The sequence below is a fragment of the Rhamphochromis longiceps genome, linkage group LG3 (assembly GCF_057381845.1).
Source record: "Rhamphochromis longiceps isolate RC_006_pf linkage group LG3, R_longiceps_female_GT1.1, whole genome shotgun sequence".
Taxonomy (NCBI): Eukaryota; Metazoa; Chordata; class Actinopteri; order Cichliformes; family Cichlidae; genus Rhamphochromis; species Rhamphochromis longiceps.
The window spans coordinates 43,417,607-43,445,150 of NC_140559.1; the positions used below are offsets into that span (position 1 = coordinate 43,417,607).

General features: G+C 40.7%; 2 pseudogenes; one reads left to right on the forward strand and one right to left on the reverse strand.

The window, feature by feature from the left end:
* LOC146674917 (obscurin-like) overlaps positions 1-27,544 on the forward strand; it is a 170,103-nt pseudogene that overhangs the window by 42,256 nt on the left and 100,303 nt on the right.
* Positions 23,503-26,163, reverse strand: LOC146674919 (histone H1 pseudogene; annotated as a pseudogene).

The following is a 27,544-nucleotide window of genomic DNA, read 5'->3' on the forward strand; positions in this document are numbered from 1 at the left end:
TTTGTTGGGGAGAAAACTTACAAACATACAGTGCAGCACTTCAGAGTCACACTGCTAGCGATCAAAGATTTATGTAAATTTGACAAGCTGAACGCATTCTGCACTGGACAGCAGCGGTCCTTTATCGCAGTCTTTCTTGCGCTACGGACCAGATAATGTCAGACAGTATTTTCACGGACCGGCCTTTAAGGTGTCACGGATAAATACATCAAATTAAAATGATACGACCAAGACAAAAACTGTGGTGTTTTGTAAATTTAATAATAAGCATGAATTCACTGTGTACTTGTGTAACTTTAATAGCAGCATCCTCCTGAAATGCACCAACAACATTGAGAGTAAGATCCTCCTCCTCTCTCCCTGATGCTCGCTGATCGCTATGGTAACACGTAAATATTTCTTTCAAAATTAGACACAAAACTACAAAAAGATAAAAAATAAAGTACATGAAAATATATAAATCACCATAACGCTGAATCAGTGAGAGCCCTGTGCTTGTTTCTCTGCAACGAGCTGGTCCCACCTGGGCATAATGGGGGACAGTGACACCTGAAGTGTGTTGCTTTTGCTCAGTCTGCGCCGCAATTTTGTTTTGGAAGCTGTAACTGCAGAAAACTCCGCTTCACACAGTTATGATGTCGGAAATGGCAACAGGGTTTTTAGTGCTGTTGTGGCAATCTCGGGGTATTCTCGGGCGACACCGGCAAAGCTCATAATTTACTCATAACAGCCAGGAAAAGATCCAGGGAAACCGAGCTAACAATAAAAACTCTGAAAACCATAAATTTCACACTCCAGCCTCAACTCTCGCTGCCCGGTACCAAATGACTCACGGTCCCGGCGAGGCCGCGAAAGGTGAATTGCATTGTAGCGAGGGAGAGACCACTGTAATACAAAATCAAAACACTGGTTCACAGACCCAGGACTGTGACAGAAGCATGTGGAGTTGAAAGACATATTCAGTAAATTTCATTAAAAAAAAATGAAACACAAATGTAATGATCCCAGTTTATTCAGCTCAGTTGTTGCACATGCGGATTTTTCACCAGTTTTCAGCAAAGTGGAAGCAGGCAGTGGTTTAACCCACTTTTGTTTAACCCAGTTTTCTCCTGTTTTGTGGACAGCCAGGGAGGTCTGGCATTGCATCTTCCTTTTCTTGATCAGGGAAGTTTTACCCTGTGTTTTGTTTCTAGGAAGGGGGAGAGTTTTTGTTTGTTATTTTGGCCTTGGAGAGCCTGATGCTTTTAGCTTCCTGGCTCAGCTGTGTTTATTGTGAGTCTTTTCCTTTTTTTTTCAGCTTTGTAAAAATAAGCAGCAGCAGCTGTGTGGTTTTTGCGTGCGTTACACACTTTTCCCGTGTTGTTTTGCGTTTCTGTTTTGAGGGGCGTAACAGTCGTTAAATTCTTTCTACATGGTGTTCCTAATGTGAGTGAATAATCCAGCACAGCCAGTTTACAACATAGGACACATATTAAACAGGTCAAGATAGATAGATAGATAGATAGATAGATAGATAGATAGATAGATAGATAGATAGATAGATAGATAGATAGATAGATAGATAGATAGATAGATAGATAGATAGATAGATAGATAGATAGATAGATAGATAGATAGATAGATAGAGTGGGGCAAAAAAGTATTTAGTCAGCCACCGATTGTGCAAGTTCCCCCACCTAAAATGATGACAGAGGTCAGTAATTTGCACCAGAGGTACACTTCAACTGTGAGAGACAGAATGTGGGAAAAAAATCCATGAATCCACATGGTAGGATTTGTAAAGAATTTATTCATAAATCAGGGTGGAAAATAAGTATTTGGTCAATAACAAAAATACAACTCAATACTTTGTAACATAACCTTTGTTGGCAATAACAGAGGTCAAACGTTTACTATAGGTCTTTACCAGGTTTGCACACACAGTAGCTGGTATTTTGGCCCATTCCTCCATGCAGATCTTCTCGAGAGCAGTGATGTTTTGGGGCTGTCGCCGAGCAACACGGACTTTCAACTCCCGCCACAGATTTTCTATGGGGTTGAGGTCTGGAGACTGGCTAGGCCACTCCAGGACTTTCAAATGCTTCTTACGGAGCCACTCCTTTGTTGCCCAGGCGGTGTGTTTTGGATCATTGTCATGTTGGAAGACCCAGCCTCGTTTCATCTTCAAAGTTCTCACTGATGGAAGGAGGTTTTGGCTCAAAATCTCACGATACATGGCCCCATTCATTCTGTCCTTAACACGGATCAGTCGTCCTGTCCCCTTGGCAGAAAAACAGCCCCATAGCATGATGTTTCCACCCCCATGCTTCACAGTAGGTATGGTGTTCTTGGGATGCAACTCAGTATTCTTCTTCCTCCAAACACGACGAGTTGAGTTTATACCACAAAGTTCTACTTTGGTTTCATCTGACCACATGACATTCTCCCAATCCTCTGCTGTATCATCCATGTGCTCTCTGGCAAACTTCAGACGGGCCTGGACATGCACTGGCTTCAGCAGCGGAACACGTCTGGCACTGCGGGATTTGATTCCCTGCCGTTGTAGTGTGTTACTGATGGTGACCTTTGTTACTTTGGTCCCAGCTCTCTGCAGGTCATTCACCAGGTCCCCCCGTGTGGTTCTGGGATCTTTGCTCACCGTTCTCATGATCATTTTGACCCCACGGGATGAGATCTTGCGTGGAGCCCCAGATCGAGGGAGATTATCAGTGGTCTTGTATGTCTTCCATTTTCTGATGATTGCTCCCACAGTTGATTTTTTCACACCAAGCTGCTTGCCTATTGTAGATTCACTCTTCCCAGTCTGGTGCAGGTCTACAATACTTTTCCTGGTGTCCTTCGAAAGCTCTTTGGTCTTGGCCATGGCGAAGTTTGGAGTCTGACTGTTTGAGGCTGTGGACAGGTGTCTTTTATACAGATGATGAGTTCAAACAGGTGCCATTCATACAGGTAACGAGTGGGGGACAGAAAAGCGTCTTACAGAAGACGTTACAGGTCTGTGAGAGCCAGAGATTTTCCTTGTTTGAGGTGACCAAATACTTATTTTCCACCCTGATTTACGAATAAATTCTTTACAAATCCTACCATGTGAATTCATGGATTTTTTTTTCACATTCTGTCTCTCACAGTTGAAGTGTACCTCTGGTGCAAATTACTGACCTCTGTCATCATTTTAGGTGGGGGAACTTGCACAATCGGTGGCTGACTAAATACTTTTTTGCCCCACTGTACTTTATTGATCCACAAAGAAAAGGAACTTTTATATTTACAACAGTGAAAAAGAAAAGTAAAAATTACATTTGTTAAAAACAGTTAAAGTAAAACGGATATTGTGTATAATATGTTAGGGATTTTATACCTGACAGGAAAGTAAGGTCTCAGGTTATTCAGAAGAATAACAGCCCACTGACAACTCTGGATTATATGCTCATAAATATGCAAATGTAAAGATGTAGAAATAAGTAAATAGTGCGATGTTTGAGTATAAAACTTCTTTTTTACAATGTACAATCTGAGAGACTGAAGTTGTTTACATGATATTGTGTGTTGATGTTCAGTCGCACAGTTTTGTGCACACCTGGTTGTTTCCAGTCACTTTGCTGGTAGATTCTTAATATCAGCAAATTAGGTTTAAGGTTTAATCTGATTTTTTTTTATGACCTTTTTATTGTTGATTTTCAGTCAAATTGTCACTGGGGTGAAAAAAACGTTATTACCCCTAACAAGAGCAATAAAACCAGGAAAGCGTCAATGATCGTTTTATATTTCTATAAGTCTGATGATGGGATATTTTCTCTTTGAACAGATCCTCCTAAGCCCACTGTGACCCTGCAGTCATCCTACACTCAGATATATGGAGGAGAAATATACAAAGATACCTCAGTCACTGTCACATGTGAGATTCATGGAGGGGAAAGAGCTCAGTGGATGTATGAATGGAGACGAGGCCAGAAAAACATACATGAAACATCCAGTGTATATACAATCAACAGAGTTACTGAGTCTGATGGTGGAGGATACAGCTGTCGGGGCAGAAGAAGCTCTTCCTGGACAGAGTGGAGTGACAGCACCTCATTGAAAGTAATAGGTAAGTTGGACATATTTCAAATATTTTAATTTGTACTGAACAATGTTTCATCAACTCAACAGCACTGTAGGTTTATTTTGTGTTTAGGATCAAAAGTAGTTTAAAATATCTTTTAGTGTCATTATAAATATATTTAATAATCACTCAGTGAAACATCTGGAAAATATTTTGTTAGTTTGATGAAAGAATTCAGTCCAAATGTAATAATCCCAGTCACTCCCATCTTGACCTCATGGCTGCACATGTGGAGTTTATCACTGCAGATCAGTTACTTCCTTTGTTTTTAGCATTTTTACATTAATTCCTCGACGTTTCAGGTTTGACTACAATATAACCTCATTTTATGTCACGGTTCGCTTGAGGACTCACACGCAGGACTCAGAGGCACAGTCAGTATTTATTACAGTTCCACCAGGTGTATATACAAACAGTGCAGGGGATAGTGCTATATACAAAGCGGTGACAGGGAAAGGGCTCCGGGGAAATCCAGGTAGGGAAAAGACACTTGCTCCTCTTCTGGCTCTCTCTCCAAACACTCACACAAAAGGGAATCCACTCGGGGAATGGAGGGTCGGGTCCAGGGGATCTATGTACAGAAGGAAACACACGTTAGACGTTTTGCACAGGGCAGCAAAAGAGAACTTGCTCAGAGCCGGGCTGCACTGACACGAGTCACACACAACGATCCAGCGATGAGTAGAAGCCACTCCCTGTCTTAAATGCTGGCTGCGCTGATGAGGCCCAGGTGTTTCCTCTTCAGAGGGGGCGTGGGCCGAGGGCGTGAACCCACCATGAGTTCCGCCCTGGCGAGAGAGCGAGAGAGAGAGAACACTACTAGTCAGCGGCCTGCTGATCCCCTGGCCGTGACATTTTATTAGAGACTGTTCTGCTACATTACAGGTTCCACTTAGATTCTTTCCTGTAATTGTTGTTAATGGCATTTATTTATTTATTTATTTATTTTAATTAATGAAAAATAAAGGTGTTCATGAGTGTCATAATATGTTTAATGATACGACAGCTAGAAGAACCTCCAGTGTAGAACAGATGCATTAGTGGATCAGTGGTTCAGTTCATGGAAAATCAGTCAGAGCCACAAGAACCTGTTTGTTATACAATAACTACAAGTGTGACAAGTGTGTCCCAAATCAGCAACTGCACCAGTTTCACATGATGACCTCATCACAACTTTTAGAAAATGTTTCTCAAATGATGATTTCTTCCAGTCTTCTTAATCTGCTGTAAACTCATGAAAAATAATCTGTAACTTTTTGGAATCTGAACAAAAACTGTGCAAAGTAAAGACTTTACCTTTTACATTTTACTGAAAATATTGTGTTACAGTTTGAAACTTTTATGTTGTGACTTTTTGTTATGTTTAACTTGTTTCTCTGTGAATCAGCTGTTTTGTAATGACTCTACTCTTATGTTATAAACAGCAGAGTTTTTATGTTTCTCTTCTAACTGGATCATTCTTATGTGAACAGTTCCCACTAAGCCCACTGTGACCCTGCAGCCATCCTGGACTCAGATATACAGCGGTGAGACAGTCACTGTCAGATGTGAGATTCAGGGACGTGAAGGAGCTCAGTGGACGTATGAATGGACTCCTGCCAAGTTAAACACACCTCCAACATCCAGTGCCTACAGAATCACAGTTACTGAGTCTGACAGTGGAGGATACAGCTGCCGGGGCAGAAGGGACTATTTGTTAACAGAGTGGAGTGATATCATCAGACTGACTGTATCATGTAAGTTGATCACATGACAGGACATTTTAATGTTCACCACACTTATTTATTTTTCAGGGAGTTGGCAACCCTAGGTGGTGGTGATGTGTTAGGGTTGCCAACTCCCTGAAAAATAAATAAGGGACACCTCGTGGCCAGGGCCGGGCAACCCAGTTGTCTTCACCCTTCCCAGTGTGGTAGCTCTTTTTTTTGTGTGTGAAATTATTTTTTTAACCATTTGACTTGAATTTGATTTAAGCAGATGCATATTCTTTGTGATATGACCATATGGGAAACAAATGATCATTTAGCCATTTATTTTTAGCTCAAAATGACAACATTAACACAGTAAAACAGGTCTCTTTCTTAAACAGAAGCCTGTCATGCTTAACTTTTGAGAATATAAGTAAATCTTTCTTTAAAAGAACTCTGTCCTGCTTAACTTAAAATTATATAAATTAATAGAAAGCAATACAACAAAAATATTCTTGTAACAGTGCACATTTAGTGCATTTAGTACAATTGGCTTCAGTTGAGGTATTATTTCAGCTTTTCTAAAGCTAATCAGCTGCTCCTGTTTGTAAACCCACTTGTTCCCATGATTACGCATCTTAACTCATCATCATTATTAATCTATGTATTACTTTTATGTATTAGTGATCTATTTGTTGTAATCATCTATTCTTGGAGTTGTTTATTACACAAAATAAGTTATATTATCACACTTCTGGCCACATAGCGCTGATATTCACTGCACATGCCCATATTAATCTTAACCAGAGGGTTTAAAAAAACAAACCAGTGTTTACATACCATATCTGCTTCTGCCGTGGCCTGGTGGACAAGAAATTGGTTAAGGGTTCCCCGAGCTTTCACGCCCCTCATGTTCTTCATGTGCCCACCACTAGAAGCATGCCTATGGAAAAAGTGCTCCGGCACAGTGCAGTGCGCTTTATAGGCGTTATCGTGCATTTTCCCAGCCCAGTGTTTTCCTTTTCCCAGTCCTCCCTGTACTTTCGCAGCCTTTTTTTCTTTCTCTGGGCGAACAAACATTGCTGCTCTAATGCTGGGCTCACACTGTGCGATTTTTGGCCCATTTTGAGACGATTTTTGAGTCATGCGACCGATTTGGTGATCGGCCCGATTTTGGTCTTCATCGTGCGTCGTGTAGTATACGTGGGGTAACGAGAAGCGATTAACACCTCGAGCAGCTCCCGATCATCAATTGCTCGTGAGCCGCTCACACTGCTCACGCGCAAACAGGTAAACGTCGGTGAAAAAGACGGAGCAGCACGGCTGTGCGGCGTGTGATCTGGACACAAGCGATGGAGGCACAACTTGTAGAACTTTGGAAAGCTCATCCGAGCCTTTTCGATGTGGCCTCACAAAATTATCACGACCACAACAACCGTGAAAATAGTTGGATTTACACTGCTGCTCATTCACAGCTGCCTGATCATGTTTTTCATTAGCAATTTAGCAAAGTTGATGGTGGTGGTTTGTGTGTCTGTGTGAGTGAAAGACAGAGAGAGCGAGCGACAGATTTTCTGTTATAACCTTCATGTTATGGAGGCACAGTGTGAGCACTCGGGTCGCATCAGAGCATCGGGCGGTATAGTGTGAGACCTGCATCGTGACCTACCAACTTCTAACCCCTGCGAGTCAATCGTGCAGTTTGAGCAGGAGCTGAATAACGTGACTGAAAAAATCGCACAGTGTCTGCCCAGCTTTAGGTGTACTGTCGTCCGAGACTTGCACCGCAGTGTCGGCGTTTGTTTCCCTGTTGGCCATGCTTCTTGTTGTGGTCATCTGTTGTCTTCCGGTATTTTCTCCATAAGCGACCTTTCCTCGACCAATGAGATGAGCGGTAATCTGAATTGTCAAAAGTGTGCTGTCAGCTCATTGGTCACAAAGCAGGAGAGGGGCTGGGAATTATGTTTTCAAACAAAGCGTTAATTCCATAAACATTTATAGACTACTTTTGATTCTCACTGTATTACGGGACAAAGTGCGTCCCTTATTAGCTCAATACGGGACGTGTACTTTTGTTTCGAAATACGGGACGATTCCGTTTTTTAAGGGACGGTTGGCAACCCTATGATGTGTCCGGCTGCCAGCGGGAGAGCTGCAGCCGTTGAATGTACTGTTACAGCAACTGTGTGATTATTGTAAGAATAAATGATGCTGCAAAGCATGAAAATGCCATCGGGTCTGCCGTGGTGGCGATCTTTTTTTTTTTAATCTTAAGTGCAGGCAAACCAGTAAACAAATTAAAACAAATACTGTTGATAAACTAATACAAAAATTACAATTAAAATTCTCAACAACAAAAACAAAAAAATATAATTAATATGTAAACAACTTAACAACCCCCAAAGTGTCTAAGTCACATGACGTGTCAGTGCAACACCGAAACATAAGAGTGGGGGAAGAGGGAGCAAAGTGCTCTCTGCTGTCACAGGAGCGGTGAGTCCAGTGACCTGGTTGTTTCGTTTTTACCGAAAGCACAGCATAGCAAACAAGCAGAACTCAAAGTAAAGAATCGATCTCACCAGGCTAGTATCGATCCGATACCGATGCCGACTTGGGATCGATACTATCGATATTTGGATCGATCCGCCCACCACTAACAGAAAGAGCTGAACGCGCTGGGCAGAAATGAGAAGCGCAAGCAACACATTGCGAGCGAACGCAAATGCAAAAACAGAGCAAAAGGGGCTGCTATTGGTGTGTGTGTGGATAACAGCAAACACTGAAATACATTTTTGCACACAGCAATTCATTTTGTTCACTCAAATTTAGCTTTTCTTTCCTCAAAATCAAATTCTTCTCAAAATGCAACACTTGCACCTGCAAAGGTAGCACATGTGGATACACTAGCACACTTTTCACAGGGCTAACACATCGAAGACATCGTTAACAGCTTCTACAATCACATAGAAGCTGTTTTATAAAGTTTTATAAATTTTATAAATTAGAAACCGGACTGTGAATCAAATTTAATTTGCACAATTCGAGACTCACCGGAGTTAATGTATTGCTCACACAATACATGAACTCTGTAGCTCAACACGTTACAGGATTGCAAGTTCCACATGGTAAATGGACTGGTTCTTTCTACTCTCCTGGAGTACTCAAAGCGCTCTATACAACACACCCATTCACACAGGCACTACTATCTATACTTTAAGTGCTTTCTAACTATCAATCATACGCATTCATACGCCATAAGTATCTTGCCCAAGGATATTTGGCATGCAAACTAGGGGAGCCAGGGATCGAACCACCAACCCTCCTGAGCTACAGCCACCCCACCACAGCAGTTTTGTGCATCTGCAAAACAAAATCAGTGCTCAAAACTACGTTTCATGGAGTTCTTTTATCCTTTAAACACAGTGCAATATACAGAGAAATTTACCTTGCTGCCTACAGAGAGCTGCAGTGAAAGAAAGTTAACATGGGCAGTGCAGCAGTGCATTCATGGTACATGGGAAAACTCAATACTTCACTAAAGATAAAACAAAATTAAAATAAAATAACAACCAATAACCAATAATACATACCAGGACCAGGGTGAACTTTGAACTTGTAGGTCGGAAACAGAAGACACATAAATATACAACAGTTTCCAGTTTACATTAATTTATGCATCTGAAAACCAGAATAAAATATTTAAATAAAATTTAACAACAATATGTAAAAATCTCTCTCTCTGTCTAGTTCAGGTTAGTTTGAACTCTTACCTGTGTGAACTACAAGTTAACCTGTGTTAGCTCCTACAGGGTTAACCAGCTTTCTTTCAGCTGCTCTTCAAACTTTGATCAATATGAGTCGACTCAGTGGACTGGTGGAGTCGTATCACAGTTCAGAAGTGTGAGTCAGTTTCCTGATCTCTGGAATATGAGTTGATCCAGCAGGAACAGATGATTTCAGTGGAAGTTCAGATCTCCTAGGCGTGGATCACCGTCAAGATTCAACAGTCTCAGATTTCAGTTCTGAGATCTGCTCTCGGCTGATAAACCTGATCTGTTTTGCAACACAAACACTGGAGTCTTATTCCAGCATTCCTAACAGCTCAGCTGGAAATCACATCCAAACTGCTCCCTGTAATGTCAGCGGTAGAGTTGACTGTGCGTATTAGTGTGGTCTAAAGACATCTGTGCGACAGGAAATGTCAGCTTCCACAGAAAAAGAATATAAAACAACCTTACTAGGTCTCATCTTAGCTATCAGAGGCTTCAACATCAGATTTAGTAAAGAACACAAGGACATAACGTGCTAACTGACACCAAAGAAAACTAACTGTTACTCACCAAATCCCAATACACCAAAAACAAAAGTAAAAAACAACACCAATGAAATGATAAGTGCTCACACTCATTTAGGAGCAATTCTCACATGTTCAAAATACAATCAGATCATATTGACCTGGGTTACTTCCTCATTATTGATCAATAAACTCAGTCATGCTTCAAATTAATTATTTGAAATGTGCATGTATGTAATAAATGAAAATACACAAAAGTAAATAAAACAAATTCACTGTTTTGATCAAAACAGAAATACAGAATATTTTGTGTGGCACAGTTTGTTTTATCTCAACTATGGTTTTGTGATATTTGATCATTTACATATTTCCATCTTTAAATTGTTCTGATTCAGTCATTTTTACTTTTATGTTCTTGTTCTAAACTGAACTGCAGCCAAACCAAAGGCTGAACTGAGAGCTGATAGGACAGCTGTTCCAGTAGGGGGCAGTGTGACCCTGACCTGCTCTGTGAGCCCATCATCATCATCATCATCATCATCATCATATGGATGGAAATACTACTGGTACACAGATGGCAAATCTTCTGAACCTGTGAGAAATGAACAAATCAGTGTCTCAGAGGGAGGTCTCTACTGGTGCAGAGGAGGAAGAGGAGAACCAGTTTACTACACAGAGGACAGTCAGTCAGTCAGGATTGACACAACTGGTGAGTGTAAATGTAACTTCCTACAAAACACTACATCTGATGGTAACTGAACCTTTTGTCTTTCATGTGTTTTTATTGTACTTTCTTGAACAGTAACAGCCTCAATCAGGTCTGTTGTGACTCTGTATCCAAACTGGTCTGAGATATACAGAGGAGAGACGATCACTGTCAGATGTGAGATCCATGGAGGAGACACTGAGTGGGATTATGAGTGGGAAGCAAACAGCATCAGAAAACCTCCAAATCAAAATGAATACAGGATTAGATCTGCTTCATCATCCAACAGTGGAAACTATCGCTGTAAGGGCCGAGTGAAAAGTTCACAGCATGAAACAACAGAGTGGAGTGATTCAGTCACACTGACAGTTTCTGACAGTAAGTCATGTTTGCTTTAAGCTGTTTGAACACTTTGTAAAATGTGTTTCTGTTCATATAGACTGAGATTATTATTCTTTGTATAAACTGAGCTCACTGTTCAGAGACTGTACTACATGTTCACTGAGAGAAAATCTTTGTTGAACAGATGAACCCCGTCCTGTCCTCACTGTGTCTCCATCATGGCTGAGTCCTGGAGCCTCAGTAACTCTGAACTGTGCAATTGAACATCCGTTTGCAGGATGGAGCTTCTACTGGTATAAAGCTGTTCCTGATCTATCAGAGAAATCCTCCAGTTATGAGCTGCTACCTGATGGCAGAAAGACTGTAGAGAACTCCTACATCATTCATGAACAGATATCCACAGCAGGATATGTGTGCAGAGCTGGAAGAGGAGACGCAGAATATCACACTTATTACAGTCAACCAAAGTTTCTCTGGTCTGCAGGTCAGTTTGTTTCTCTCTGTCCTTTCAATGAGCTCATGTTAGCTCATCATTTTTATTCACCAGGATTTAGACCATTAAAATCTCATCTCCATGACAACCATTTATCTCCGTTTATATTAAAACTCCCCAAAAGAACAAATGAACTGAATGTTTTCCTTTCTCTCTGTGATCAAACCAAACTGAATTTCTTCGTTTCCTTTTCTTATTTTTCAGTTTTTATGTAATGTGATAACATGAAAAACAAAAGACATCTATGAGATTTTAAATGTTTTGATATTTAAACTCATGTTACTGTTTGTACTGATTATTTTTACTTAGTGCACAAACAGGATTTACACAGTTAAGACTCTTTGTTTGGTGCTCAGGTAGGTGTTCAGATAAAAAAGTCAAATATAGTGTCAATGGAAAATTGTATTTAGTAGTCAGTATAATCTTTTAGTGATATAAGTTTGCTTATGGTAGGATGCTGTTTGTAGTTATTTGGTAGTGACAGGATGTGTGATTTTCACCCCCACATCCTGGGAGCATGGGAGAGGTCGTACCTTGTTTTATTGTTTTAACGTAGCTATGTCTGTTTTAGTCTAAGTGCTTTAACTGCTGGACTTCCTCACTGTGCCATCTAGGGTGGGGGAGACTACCCTCTTTATGACCAAGGATGTACCTTTTGTGCTTTCATGTTATATGAACCTTTGATCAACACACACACACCACACACACACACACCACACCACACACACACATACGCTCAATGGAGTATAAATAAAGACCGGGGCAGTTCTCTCACTGGAGTCTCTTAGAGTGGAGGCTGCCCTTGCTAGCAAGAAGTTCTGTGTGTTTCTCTTCTCTGAGTCTTTACTGAAGAAGTGTCTTAGAACATTTTCCCTAACATATAGTTAATAAAGAAACAAAGATGTCAGCAGGCAGGTTAACAGCTCTGACAAATACAAGACAAACACTGACTACAGATGGACGCTAGAAGAAGACGTCACAAATAACAGCTGCTGTTATTGTTCATTTAAAATATACTTCAAAGGTTTTTAGTTTTGGTCCTGCTGCTGCTGCAAAATATCTCACTGTAGAAGGAATCTGTGAAACAGACAATATCACAGAATTATGACAGAAACATTACAGCAAATGACTGAAGTGTGTTCAGAGTGATCTGTATCAGGTGGATGATGCTGAGAGTGATGACTCAAAGCTCATGATGTCACATGACGTGTACCAAGCTCTACATGAGCTGCCAGCAGATAAAGCATGTGGGTTAGATCATCTTAAACATGTCAGTATTCGGCTCCTTTGTTTTCCACTGATTTGACTGTCTGTGTGATTCAGGGCTTGTTGTCAGACTCAGTGTTGTCTCACCAAACAAACACTTTATCATATTGAACTATTAAATTTGATCTTCAAAACAAAAGCTTCAAACAAACAAATATTTTCACTGTGATATTTTGAATCCTAACATCTGTGAGCTTTGTCTCTTCACTGCATGTTGTTTCCAGATGTTCATTCAGCAGCGTCTCTCACAGTGAGTCCTGACAGAGTGCAACACTTCACCTCTGACTCTGTCTCACTGACCTGTGAGGGAAACTTCACTGAGTGGAGAGTGAGGAAGTTCTCTGAGGACGGCCGACTCTCTGACTGTAGGAGAATGACTGGATCCACATGTAACATACACACATCAAAGTCAGATACTGGAATGTACTGGTGTGAGTCTGGATCAGGAGAGTTCAGCAGTGCAGTCAACATCACTGTACAGAGTATGTTATTATACATTTACTTCTTGGATCTGAATGATTTAGACGTCACATGAACATTTGTCTCAGCTTTGCTGTATGTGAAGTAATTCTATGTGGCAACACAAACAAAACTGAGAATTTCAGACAATTTCAGGCAACAAAGCATCAAAATATTCTTGGTTGTTGGTCTAATTTCTCTTCATCCTTTCATAATCCAGTTTGTCATAATTTGCCAACAGTATTTTATATTTTCTCTGTCAGAATAAAACTCAACAAAGCTCAACATCTCTGTCGTCACATTAGATGAACCTTTAATGTCTCAATTCAGAGAAATTTAGGAAACACATCATGCAAAATAACACAAACATACAAACATTTACAATTTCACCTTCAACCATTCAATAATGTCACCGTCAATAATTTGACTCCTGCAGGAAACATCCCAACTATATTTCCAGTCCTCATAATCACTCAGAAAACCAGGTCTGCATGTAGATCATGAGACACGACTCACAGCTTTTTCTAAAAGTGTGCACCAGCTGGTCTGACTGAAACAATTGTGTGTGATTGTTTCACAGATGATGGTAACGGTCCTATCCTGGTGAGTCCTGTTCATCCTGTGACTGAGGGAGCTTCTGTTAGTCTGAGCTGCAGTTTGAGAACACAAAAAATACTTTCCAATGTGTTTTTCTATCACAATGACAAACTTATTCAAAATGATCCCCGAGGGGAGCTGAAGATCTCTGCAGTGTCAAAGTCTGATGAAGGTTTCTACAAGTGTCAGTACTCAGGAAGAGAGTCAGCACAGAGCTGGATGTCAGTTAAAGGTGAGCAGGATCAAAACAGTGTGTCTTTCTGTAAATGAGTTTCATGACTGAGAAATAACATCATATTATCCCTTTTAATGTTTGAAGCCACCTGGATCTATTTTGTCAGAACTTTTATAAAACTATTATATAATATCTCTATATTGTCAGGTTTAATATTGTTGTGGTTCAGGACTCATGTGTGGGACTCAGGTGAAAACAGCAGAGGAAGTAATGAGTGAAAGTTTCTTTATCAAACAAAGGATAATTTATTTAACACATCAGATTGTGAGCTTTGACTCAGTCAACAAGAACAAAACATAAATGAACTTAAAATTAATGAGCGAGTCCTACAAAAACATCTTAACTGAGGTGAGAGAGACAGGCCAGAGGAGCGGACATAACAGCGTGAGGGCGGCAGATCTGTGGGAGAGGAGAGAGCAGTTAGGGCAGGAAATCTGAGAGGGAATGTGACAAGACAGAGAGTGTGGCTGCAACAATGCCTTACTTGGAGTCCAGACTAGCTGGGGGTAAAGGATAAAGCAGAGGTCTGTGGAAACTGCTGAACGATGGGCAGGCAGGCAAGTGACGAAGAGGCTCTGAGGGGGGCAGCGGTGGTGGTGAATAGGGGGGTAATGATACAAGGTGGCAGGCGTCTGACTGGAGGTGAATGATGGCATGAAAACGAATCTTGAAGCAGGAAGAAACTGAAACAAGGGGAAAATCTGTTAGCATACAAACCTTATTTTCCTAGAAAGGATCCCAGCAGACCTGCCTGGTTACCTCACTGACGAGCTGCAGTCATGTTAACTATCCATTAACATTTGGCTTACAACCACCGAGGTCTTCAAGGTCAACTTTATGACTAAAAAGAAATCCTTATAACATAGAAACTATGATTCTTACAAAGGTGTTGTGTCTTGTCAACATATAGAAAATACTGTATAAAGATTTAAATTATAATTTGTTTGACCTCTGACCTCACTTTTACATTTCACATCTGCTCTTGTTGTCATGTTGAAACAAATCTGCCTTTGGACTTATTTTTACTGAACTACAAACTTCTCACAGTACAAATAAAACAAAATAAATACACTGAAAATACAATATTGTTCCTTTAAAAGTAAATGCTGTCAACAGAGTGAGCTGCCGTAGCAGAGATTTGTGCTCTCAGAGTTCTTCTTTTACACTTTATTAATAATTAATTATTGTTTGTTGTTGCAGTAACTGTGTCAGGAGCTGACAGCTCTTCATCTCCTGTGTGGTTGATGGTTGGACTGGTTTGTGGAGTCTCTCTCATTATTATTCTCCTGCTCTTGTTGTATCGCTGCAGACAGTCCAAGTGTAAGAGCCTCTTCTTTTCATGCTGTATTAGAGAGTTTATTTGCTACATACACTTTAATTATTCACACATATACATGTATTCTGATCTCATGACACAAAATATCAGTGGAACAATTTATACATGACAAACATGTGTAATAACATTTGTCTCTTTCACAGATTCCTGCTTCACCAGGTTGGTAAAATACTTTTTATTATTATTTTAAACAAACATCAGTTACTTTTGAGTTTATTGTGTTTATTTCCTGTTTTAGGTCGATCCAGTCTGAGAGTCACAGTCCGGGCTCCTCCACAAATCATGGAGTCAACCAGAATGAAACTCACGTGTACGGCTCTCTTCAACATGGTCAGCATTGAAAAACAGTCTTTATTATCATTATTAATATTTACTTTTATTAAACCTCCATTAGCATGAACATTTAATAGGTTCAGTTTGAGTTCACGAGTTTTTCAAAGAACATTTAAAGATCTTACAGTCCTGGTTTTGACTCACACAGTGTTTCTGTGTTTGCTCTGATCTTTAGTGTAACTGTAATAAAATGATTAATGTGAGCCTGGCTTGTTTTTTCTTTAGGTACTGCTGACCTCTATGAATCAGTCACACAAGTGACAAACAGAAATGGTACAGTATATGTGCTGAAAATCACAGAGCAGTTAGAGATGAAACTTGTTTTGGATTTAATGAAACTAATTTCATGTGACATGTTTTTACAAACCTGTAAATAAAATATGAACATTTCACTATTAGATAGTTTTACAGAGTTTATTTACTACATTCACTTTAATTATTCAAACATTCATTCTGATCTGATGACACAAAATATCAGTGAAACATTTAAACATAATAATTGTAATTGAAAGAATCTGAACAGTCTGATGAAGAAGACCAGCTCTGTTCTGGGACGTCCTCATGACCCAGTGGAGGCAGTCAGTGACAGGATGGTGGCTCAGCTGTCACCCCTGTTAGATAACACCTCCCACCCCACGCAGGTCACTCTGACAGCACTGAGCAGCTCCTGCAGTGACAGGCTGCTGCACCCACAGTGTGAAGGAGAGATTTAGGAGATCTTTCCTTCCAGCTGCTGTCAGACTCTACAACATACATCATCATGTGAAAGCACACATGCACACACTGGTGTCTGTAAATATCTCAATGTGCAATACTCTATACCTGCTGCTACTAACATCCATCGACTACACGATGAAATGCTTCCATTTGCAGCTGGTACAACAGAATTGAAATTCTCTACTTTTTGTGGTGTGCATTATTATTCATACTTTGTGATATATTATATTATTTAGTTTAGTCAGTTACTGTTCTTACTGTCTTTGAGCCACTGTGACCGCTTGGTTTCCTCTGAGATTAATAAAGTATTCTTATCTTATCTTACAGATTCCTGCTTCACCAGGTTGGTAAAATACTTTTTATTATTATTTTAAACAAACATCAGTTACTTTTGAGTTTATTGTTGTCAGGTCTGCCGTGGCAGATGAGTGGAGGCTGAGAATTAGGACCTAAGATGCAGGCAGCTGAGATGCAAATGAGTTTTATTCATGAAGTGGTGAAACAAACAGAAACAGCAAAGGCAAAATGGCGATGCAGGGAGACACGGGGGACGACACAGAATGATGCAGGGAAAGAACACAGACGAACCAGCAACAAGCACACGAGGACACACACTATAAATACACACAGAGGGAAACGTGGAATAGCAAACAGGAGGCAGACACAGCTGAACCAAATTGAACTGACGAGTCAGGGGAAAACATAATCTGAACACACTAACAGAAGACATGGATCTTCACAATAAAACAGGAAATGCACAGAGACACGGTACAGACACTAAACAGAGGAAACACAGAAACCAAACTCTAGGAACTAAAAAGTCTAAACCCCAGTACACAATCAGAACAAACACAATATCATAATAATGAAAAACACAAACCGTTGGGTCAAAAGACCGAGGACCATGACAATTGTGTTTATTTCCTGTTTTAGGTCGATCCAGTCTGAGAGTCACAGTCTGGGCTCCTCCACAAATCATGGAGTCAACCAGAATGAAACTCATGTGTACGGCTCTCTTCAGCATGGTCAGTATTTAAACCATCTTTATTATCATTATTTATATTGACTTTTAGTGGGGAAAGGCTAATTGATCAATCTAAATTGCCCATAGGTGTGAATGTGGGAGTGAATGTGAGCACGAATGGTTGTCTGTCCCTGTGTGTGAGCCCTGCGACAGACTGGCGACCTGTCCAGGATGTAGCCTGCCTCTCGACCTATGACAGCTGGGATAGACTCCAGCGCCCCTGAAAAGGATAAGCAGAAGCGAATGGATGGATGGATACTGACTTTTATTAAACCTCCATTAACACAAACATTTATCAGGTTCAGTTTGTGTTCAGCAGTTTTTCAAAGAACATTTAAAGATCTTACAGTCCTGGTTTTGACTCACACAGTGTTTCTGTTTTTGCTCTGATCTTTAGTGTAACTGTAATAAAATGATTAATGTGAGCCTGGCTTGTTTTTTTCTTTAGGTACTGCTGACCTCTATGAATCAGTCACACAAGTGAAAAACAGAAATGGTACAGTATATGTGCTGAAAAGCACAGAACAATTAGAGATTAAACTTATTTTTAATTTAATGAATCTAATTTCATGTTATATGTTTTAACAATCCTGTAAATAAAAATATGAACATTTCAGGATCAGATGAATACGATGACATCACCTCCTCTCTTATTGAGTTTAAAGATCTTAGAACTGAGAGTGAGTACACCAAAGTTAATTTTATAAAAAGAAAACCTGGTTTGGAAAGATTTTTAATTAGTATGAAATTCATTTTGGGTGGACTTATTAATATAAGTTAGGTCCGGCGGCATTTTTCTCATGTTAGGAAACAGACATTTATTCAAATGTATTATTTTGTTCTTTTCACCTTTTTAAATCTGTGTATTTAGTGAGATGGGAAAACAGTTAAACACCAAACAAATGAAGAATAAAAACACATGTTCGTTGTTCTTTGCAAGCTACATGTTTACTGTACAAGCCAAAGTAATCTATTACTGGCATTATTAGCATGACAACACATTACAGTGATATCAAAGTGCCACTGCACTAAGAACCAATTATTAGTCTGAACCAAAGCTAAGTGGATAATAAAGCTGTATTTTACTCTGATCACTTCCTTCAACATTAAACTGGTCACTTGGATATTTCTGATCAAACTGAACAAAGCATGAGCTTACATGAGCTTAAGTATTCATACCTGTTGAACTTCTACACATTTTGACACCTTTTTTAAACTGAGATTTTCTCTGATAGACCAACACAACGTAGCACATAATTGTGAAGTGGTATGAAAATGATACATGGTTTTAAAAAGTGTGGCGTGCATTTGTTTTCAGCCACCTGTACTCTGATATCCCTCATTAAAATCCAGTGCATTCATTTACCTTCAGAAGTCACCTATTTAGCTGCTCTGTGGAGGCCTCAGTGGTTTGTTAGAGAACATTAGTGAACAAACAGCATCATGATGACCAAGGAACTCACCAGACAGGTCAGGGATAAAGTTGGAGATAAGTTTAAAGCAGGGTTAGGTAATAAAAAAATATCCCAAGCTTTGAACATCTCAAGGAGTATTGTTCAATCCATCATCCAAAAATGGAAAAAGCATGCTACAACTGCAAACCCAGGGTGATCTCTAAAACCTGCAGGACACCAGCCGACCCCTGGTTTAGATCAAAGAATATTCTTGTGTTAGAATGGCTCAGTCAAAGTCCAGACCTAAATCCCACTGAGCATCTGTGGCAAGACTTGAAAAATTGCTGTTCACAGTCTGGCTGAGCTTGAGCCATTTTGCAACAAATAATTGGCAAACATTTCAGTCTGTAGATGTGCAAAGCTGGTAAAGACTTGCAGCTGTAAATGCAGCGAGCAGTGTCTCTACAAAGTATTGACGAAGGTGGGTTGAAAACAAATGCATGCCACACTTTTCAGAGTTTTATTTGCTTAAAATTTTGAAATCCATGTATCATTTTCATACCACTTCACAGTTCTGCACTATTTGTGTTGGTCTATCACAGAACATCCTAATAAAAACATTTAAGTTGGTGGTTGTAAGGTGACAAAATGTGTAAACGTTCAAAGGGTATGATACTTTTTCAAGTCACTGTCAGCTCCCAGGAGAGGTCTTAATGTTTTTTTACTGATACAGAAGAAGATAGAGAAGTGTTTCAGCTTCACATGTTTTAAAAAAAATCTTTACAACACAGAACAAATTACAAATGATAAGTTATGTGTCTGAGGCCAGATGTTTACATGAAAGTAAAACCAGATGGTTTCCTCGTCCACACAGATACAGAGTCTGTCTCCGCCTTCTAAACAAATCCTATAAGGTACAGTAACATTACACACCTGTAAAGACTCAAACACAAAACAGAACTTCACTTTGCATCAAGGGGAGACAATGCTTTTATAATAAACCTTATTGTTCTCCAACACAGGTGGGACAGACACAGGGGCAGCCAGTGACCCCTCACACACGTCCTTGTGCTGATATCCAGGCAGGTTCTCAGTGTTTGTAGCTGCTGATTTATGCAGCAAACATTTCCACAGTCCTCTGCAGCAGATTATAGAAACACTTTGTTAGGTTTGTAGCATAAACCTATTCGCTGGAACGTTAAGACAATATAATTACACTGCTAAGCAAGACACAAATAGGCAAAGTTCTTCATGTTACTCGTGCACGGGAGAGAACCGGACAACCGCTTGACTCCAGTTGGTCTCGTCCGTCCTCCTGTAACACTGCCCTTTTATTGAGGTTACATGAATATGCATAGGTTCATTAACATACGACGTCTACATACAAACAAAGAGTACCTTGCCTGTGTGTGTGTGTGTGTGTGTGTGTGTGTGTGTGTGTGTGTGTGTGTGTGTGTGTGTGTGTGTGTGTGTGTGTGGACTGCTGATCAAAGGGTCAAACATCCTTGGTCAGGAAGAGGGTAGCCTCCCCCTCACCCTAGATGGTTCATCCTAGATAACACGGTGAGGAAGTCCTGCAGTTCATCTAAACAAAGAGCACTTAGACTAGAACAGACGTAGCTACGTTAATCCTACCATAAAACAATAAGACACGGTATGACCTCTCATGCTCCCAAAGTGCTGTCTAATACACACAAAGTTTGCAGACTATCAAGGATCAAAACCTCTACCAATCTACAACTAATTACAAAACTCTAAGCATATATAAGTAAATATTTCTAAGCATAAATGACAATCAACAATACAAATCTAACATTTCCCCCCTTTTTGACCTTTATGCTTAAAAAGTTCCCAGGTATGAATACCTCATGTCTGACAGTTTCAATGCAAACCTTTTTATACTCAGCATATGTCAAATCACCCTAAATTACTGAAAAGGTACACAGTTTAATAAATGTATTAGCAGTTACCCCATTCATTGAGCTCATCTCATGGCAAACTACATCTTACGAGCAACCAAAGAAATTGTTAATTTAATAGTGAAACTAAAAAAGTAACATTTTCAAAAACATCTCAGCTTGGTGGTGCTTCCTCCGGGTGTGCACATCACATGTCTCTCTGCAGAGTGGTTTAAGCTCTGCAGGGCGTCATGAATGTCTCTTCCAGTTGTTTCCATCACTGTCCATAGGACCAGAGTCCAAATGTATGTAGAATAGACATTCAAACATACCAGTTGGTTTTGTTGTTCGTCAACATGGGTCTCAGCTATTTCCAAGCTGCAGACCTCTCAGCACTCTAGTTTTATGGCCTCTTACCAGCCCCCATCACCTGACTTCAGACCTTCGTCTTGTGAGGGGGATATTTATGACTCCTTAATTGTCCACGCTCTGCAGAGAAACACCTCTGTGGAAAGGGTGCAGGGTTCAGTTGTCTTACTGCTGTTATGATCCCAGCAGCCTTCAGAGTGTCATCGTATGCACAGTATAGTGGCACAGCATTAGGTGATGTTCATAGGAAACTGCTGTCATCACCACCATAGCTTCTGGTTCCTGTGCTTTCATAGAATCATGATGTCATCCCCGAACTCCTTCTACGCTGTCGATGGAGCTTGGCACGCTCCCCTCATCCCACGAGTTTTCATGTTCCAACGCTGCTGAAGGTTTAAGGCAGAGCACGTCGTACACCTTAGTTGTCTTCCTCAGCGTCAATATTGAATCTTTTATTTTATTTAAAATCTTGCTGTGGGAAGTCTCCTCTTGATTCCCTGGAAGCTTAGTAGCACAGCTCTCTGTGTGATGTCTGCTGTGCTGAAGATGATCTCTGATCCTCCTGAAGCCTCTCTCCCATCTTGTGGACGATCCTCTCCTCTATTTTGCAGGCAGTTTCATGGTCCTTGCTGTGGCTCCAAGGTCTGATCTCATGATGGGCCCCAACCAGCTTGATCTTTGACCTCAACCACTGCCTGGCTGTCAGCTATGCCTGGAATGGTTCACGCTTCTCACTGGGCCTCTGAAGATTTCTCAGGAGATTACTGCTGCACCTGTATTCCCTTGCTAAGAAGAAAAACTTCTATTTGGAGAGCATGTCAACAATCATCAAACCACATTCTTTAGTTCAGTGAACTTCACTTATAGGCCATCAAAGCCTCATCTGAACATGGATGCACCACTTGCATAGGTTTAATATTTGTAAATAAAACGGCTAATCACACAAATCACTGCAACAATAATAGTAAACATTGTTTAATGTTAATCCTTGCACTCCACCTCTTGACGCATGGACATTCCCATGCGTCAACTCACCAAACCTGGATCCCTGTCTTAAAGAAAAAGATTAGCTAGATCATGTCCCAGGCAACATCAGGGCATCTCCTCTGGAGTAGCTCCGTAACCCTGCAATAAAAGATGTTAGCGTGTGTTGCATATTAAGTTTGCTTAACACCTGGCTCTCCCAGGAGCCTGCATACACACCATCATGGCCTGGAAAACAAAATCTGGAAGTAAAATCAAACTTCATACCTGTAAACAATTGTATCATAAGAGTAATAAGCATTCAACATCAGCAAGACAAGTGTCATGTGCAGGTTTTCTCAAATCAGTAACTACAACTATTACCCTAATTCACCTCAGACATGGATTATCCCATGTACTCTGTTAACATTAATGTAATCAGTGACTTCTCTTAAGCAAAGTCACTCCACTCATATATTATTATTATGGGTTCAAAAGTGGCCAGCAAATGAGCCCATAATAAACTATTCCATAAATACCGTAATCTCTTATTTGTTTTACCCATGTCACTTGTCCGCTTCAGCTGAATCTACCACAGCATTCTCAAAGAAACAAACATTAGCAATACACATTGACTGTGGTCAGACGGAGGTCAGACACAGGTCAACGGATTCTAGAGGTGCCATAAAACACCATTAAGTTAACACTCGCTGTGGAAACAGTAACACTGGTCTCATCACAGTATGTCTCAAACTATATTAATTTCTCCATCAACATATAGCCTGTAACTACAGTTTTCTTCACACATAAACCCAGAAATCTCGTAGTAGAGAAACATTAGCCAGTATTCCTATAAATCACATGATCAAACACATGAAGAACCATAATGCTGTAAAAACGAAAATGCAAATGTTAGCGCTTGCGCAGGCGTATGCATACTTTGTCACAGATATCTCTGTGAGCACACAAGCTAGTGAATGACGCACACATAGTAAATTCACAGACACAGAAAATGGCATTTAAAATGTTAAATCATCACGCAACCTCGAGTGTTGCTGTCATCTTTCTGCTCCTGTAAAGGGAAGCACACACAGACTCATCTGCACCCCTGCCAGGCGGGGGTCAACTTCACACAGTCGTGTTACATCAGTAAAGTCTTGTCAGCTTTTGTCAGCTTTTACCAGTCAGTCAGTTTGTTTTCCTTTCACTCACTCATTCATGCATTCATTCTTTCTTTCTTTGCTGATAGTGGAACCTATCGTCGCATTTAGTTTCCACTCTCAGCAAAATGACGTCATTTCAAAAAGAAAAAGAAGAACTTTAGTTTGGATTACATCGCTGAATCCTTTTGGACTGGGACTGTCATTTAATAATTGTCCCAAATAAGTGGCTTTCTCCAGAGTCCATTTAAATGTGGAGAACTCACTTGGCACAATTTTCTCGACGACGTGTAGCGCTTTTAATTCCCGACGTGCAGATCTGCTTAAAGAACAGAGATTATCAAACAAAACTTTCAGTGCACTGTGAAAGTATCAAAATAAAAAGGCCTTGTTAAGTCATGACACAAGCTCCTCATCTCAGGAGGGTAAATCATACCATTAGCATGGTTTATCATACCATCATACTAATCGGCAGGCTCAACTTCACAACAAAAGAAAAATCATCAGCTAGATTCACTCCAAATCAACCATCAGCTGCACAACACACAACATAATCCTAATGTCTTATTAGCTATGAGTTTAATTACCAGGTCTGTGCTCTTCACTCATTTAGGCCACAGATCTATTTTATTCAATTTTCCTTTTCCCTTCATCATAAAACATGTGACATGCTGTCATGCACTTCACAAAACAGTCTGTTCTGACGTATTCAGAGTTGTGTATCTAAATACAGGATTCACTCGCACATCAAAGCAGGAAACTCAGTGTTTTAGAGTCTCTACTCAACACACAACAACTCCAACACATCTCATTCACTCATACTAGAATTCAGTCACCTTTCATTAATCTAAAACCAATCAACTAATTTGCATATCAGCTATTAACCCACCAAGTTGACAGGACGACAGAAAAGCATGTTCAAAATAGTATCACAAAAGACAATTTCCCTCATACAGTAAATTACATGTGCTGCCTCAATCAAGCAGGAAGCTTCTCCCAATTTACCATTTTAACAACTAAATTTATTGTCTGATCACTGGTTGGTCAAACCAGGATCTTTTTTCTCACAAAAGTTAAACTGTTGTCCTGCAACCTGGAGAGTCAATTTTTTTTGCATTGGATAAATTCAGTATTTAATAACAAGTGTCTGCTAAATTGACACTATTTTAACACTGATGAAAGATAACAAGCTAATTTTCATTGCATGGGTTTGTGTTATTAGGCAGGTCTAATGCATGTCTGTGGAGCTGCATCTCCAGCAGAGCATGTTCTTAAAGCTGCCTTTCCTACACATTTCTCTGCTATTATTTAATCATTTCTTAACTAATGTGCTATGAGTCTTCATGAGTCATTTTGTGTTTGGAATTGTTAGTAGGGTTAATGCATGTTCTGCTTGTGTGTGTGTGATTTTGTATATGTTTCTATTTTCGCAATGTTTCAGACTCCGTCTCAATTTTCCAACTTAAGCAGTCAGTTTTCTTTTCCCCAGGTTTGCTAACCCAAATTTTGATTTCCCACATTAAATAATTCCTATGTGTTCTCACCTAGTCTTCTCACTCTGTTGTCCTCTCCCACTTCAACAGTCCAACAGCCGGCAGTTCTCCTTCAGCTTTGTCCTGTCTAGTAGCTGAAGTGCTGCTGCTGCCTTCTTGGGCGACTTCTTAGCAGCTGCTGCCGGTTTCTTGGCTTTGGCCGCGGCGGGCTTCTTGGCTTTGCTCTCAGTAGCCTTGTTCATCTTGAAGGATCCGGAGGTCCTGGTGCCCTTGGTCTGCACCAGAGTGCCCTTCGCCACCAGGCTCTTGATGGCGGTCTTGACACGGGCCTTGTTCTTGTCCACATCGTAGCCTCCGGCAGCCAGAGCCTTCTTGAGAGCGGCCACAGACAGGCCGTTGCGCTCCTTGTAAGCGGCCACGGCTTTCACAATCAGCTCGCCCACGCTGAGGCCGACCTTCTTGGGCTTGGAAGTCATCGTCTTCTTCTTCTTGGCCTGAACCTCGGCGCAGGGCGTGTTTATGATGGAGCCTTTCCCACCACAGCGCTGGCACGTTGAACGCATCATGAAGGGTCCATTTCTTTCATGTCGCTAGCCGCATGTGGCTTGCCCGAGTCACTCAGTCCTTTTTGAGCATTTCAACATGCTGCCGCCGCAGACCCTGGCCTCAGATCCAGCAAGTTTAGCGCGCTGATCTCCAAAAAAGTCCCGAAGGCCAGAAAGACGTCAAATAAGTGTCTCGTGCTGAGAACTCAAACAAAAACTCCTCTTCACGCTGCCATCTTGCTCGCCCCTCCGTGAAATTCAACCAATCAGACAGGAAGATGGGTTTGCTTTCTTCTTCTGCTGCTGTTTATCCACATTGCTGCTGCTTTGCTGGGACTTTTTGTGCTCAGGACTTGCTGCTGTCTCTTTATCATGTTATTGCTTTGGAGCTGCATTCCTTATCTTCAGGGAGGAGTGAGCTCGCTTGTGAGGTTGAGAAACACATGGCACTGTAAATAAGTCAGCCAGAAACTTGGCCTGCATGTTTCCAATGATGTTAAACTATAACTTTCTTCCGACTGCTGCATGTGGAAAATTGATTCAGGTCTGCTTTTCACCTGAAAGTGACAAACTAAGACATTTCATTATTATCATCACTGCTTAATCAACACACATCTCTCTCTCTCTCTCTCTCTCTGTCTGTGTTTGTGTGAACAATCCTTTCTTAAAAGCAGAAAATGACATTGTAGTTGTTTTTCGGCTGATCAACACAAAACCTTTTTCCTATGATTATTTTTCATCTACAATATAAATTCTCTCTCTTTTTCACTCTTCTTCTTTTTTTTTTTTTTAAATAGCTGGTGACCTGCAAAATCACCGCTCTCACTCACAATCAGAGGCAATCACTTTTGCACAGTGCACAAAAACACTGTGATGTCAGACACATTCACACTCACTTTGTCATCTGCAAAAATAAATCACATGGCTGATGATATGTGCCATGGTGATCCATAAATATGATCACCAGTTTATTTAACTATTTTTCAACCCAACAAAACAAATAATCAAAAACATGATGCTGATGTTATGAACACTCTACACACAAGTCAAGATGCAGGAAAACTGCTCACGGAAACGCTGCACACTCCCTGTTTCCCCCTCTTTGAGTAGTTCCCAGACAGCTCTTGATCTGATAACGTGTAGCTTGCTCATCAGCTCAGAAAAAAAAAAACTGCAACGCAACATCACACAGTAGTTGCTCTGCCCACAGCGGCAAAGTCTTACACTTTCATATTCAACTCAGCTTCTCCATCATGTACTTTTAGATGTTTCATACAGGGTTGAGCATATTAGTTGTTTTCACAGATGTGCTCTATATCTCAACAATGGCTCATAATAAGACGACAGTCTTCCACACAGGTCAAGTGCCTCTATGCACTTCATTAGTTTAAATATTTATCTATATCACTTCACCTCACATGTCATCGTACTGAATTTAAGCAACCACAAGCTTAATGTAGATTACTTTTAACAACTATCCACCTAAATTAAATCTATGGTCTGGCACACAGGCTGTTGTCGATCAGGGCAAGCTAAAGAATAAACATTGTGTCAGCAAGGGGTGGGGGGAAAGCCATTCACCAGAGCATATCTTAAGTGCTGCTGATGTGGGCTGGCCTTCTCCACAGCTCTCCAAGGCTGGTGTGTTTTCTGAAAACTTCTAACATTTTAATCTCTTCCATTTTTAAGCCTGCGATTAACCGCACGGCTCAGGTCCGCGTGACCGCGCTCGCGTGAACCCGCGCAGCTGTGGAGCCGTCGCTCTCTCTCTTTTTTACATAAATACTTTGTGCTGCCAGGAGCAAAGTCCAGCACAAACGTCTGTCTCCCTCCGACTCACTCTTGGTTGCTTAGAAACCCATGATAACAACAACAGTCGGTGTCACAGACCACATGTTCTGCTCCGCACACACTCACACACAACAACAACAACAACGACGACGACGACAATGACAACAACACAAAATAGGCCTACTGTCCAGCACAATCTGGACCCCGCGGAACTTCTCAACACCCCACTGAGCGGTGGAGAACTCACTACAGTACCCCACACAGCGGTCTGTATTTCGCCCCACTAAGACGGCGAACCAAAAAAAGTTCGAACTGCGCAACTCTGCGACTTAATGCTTC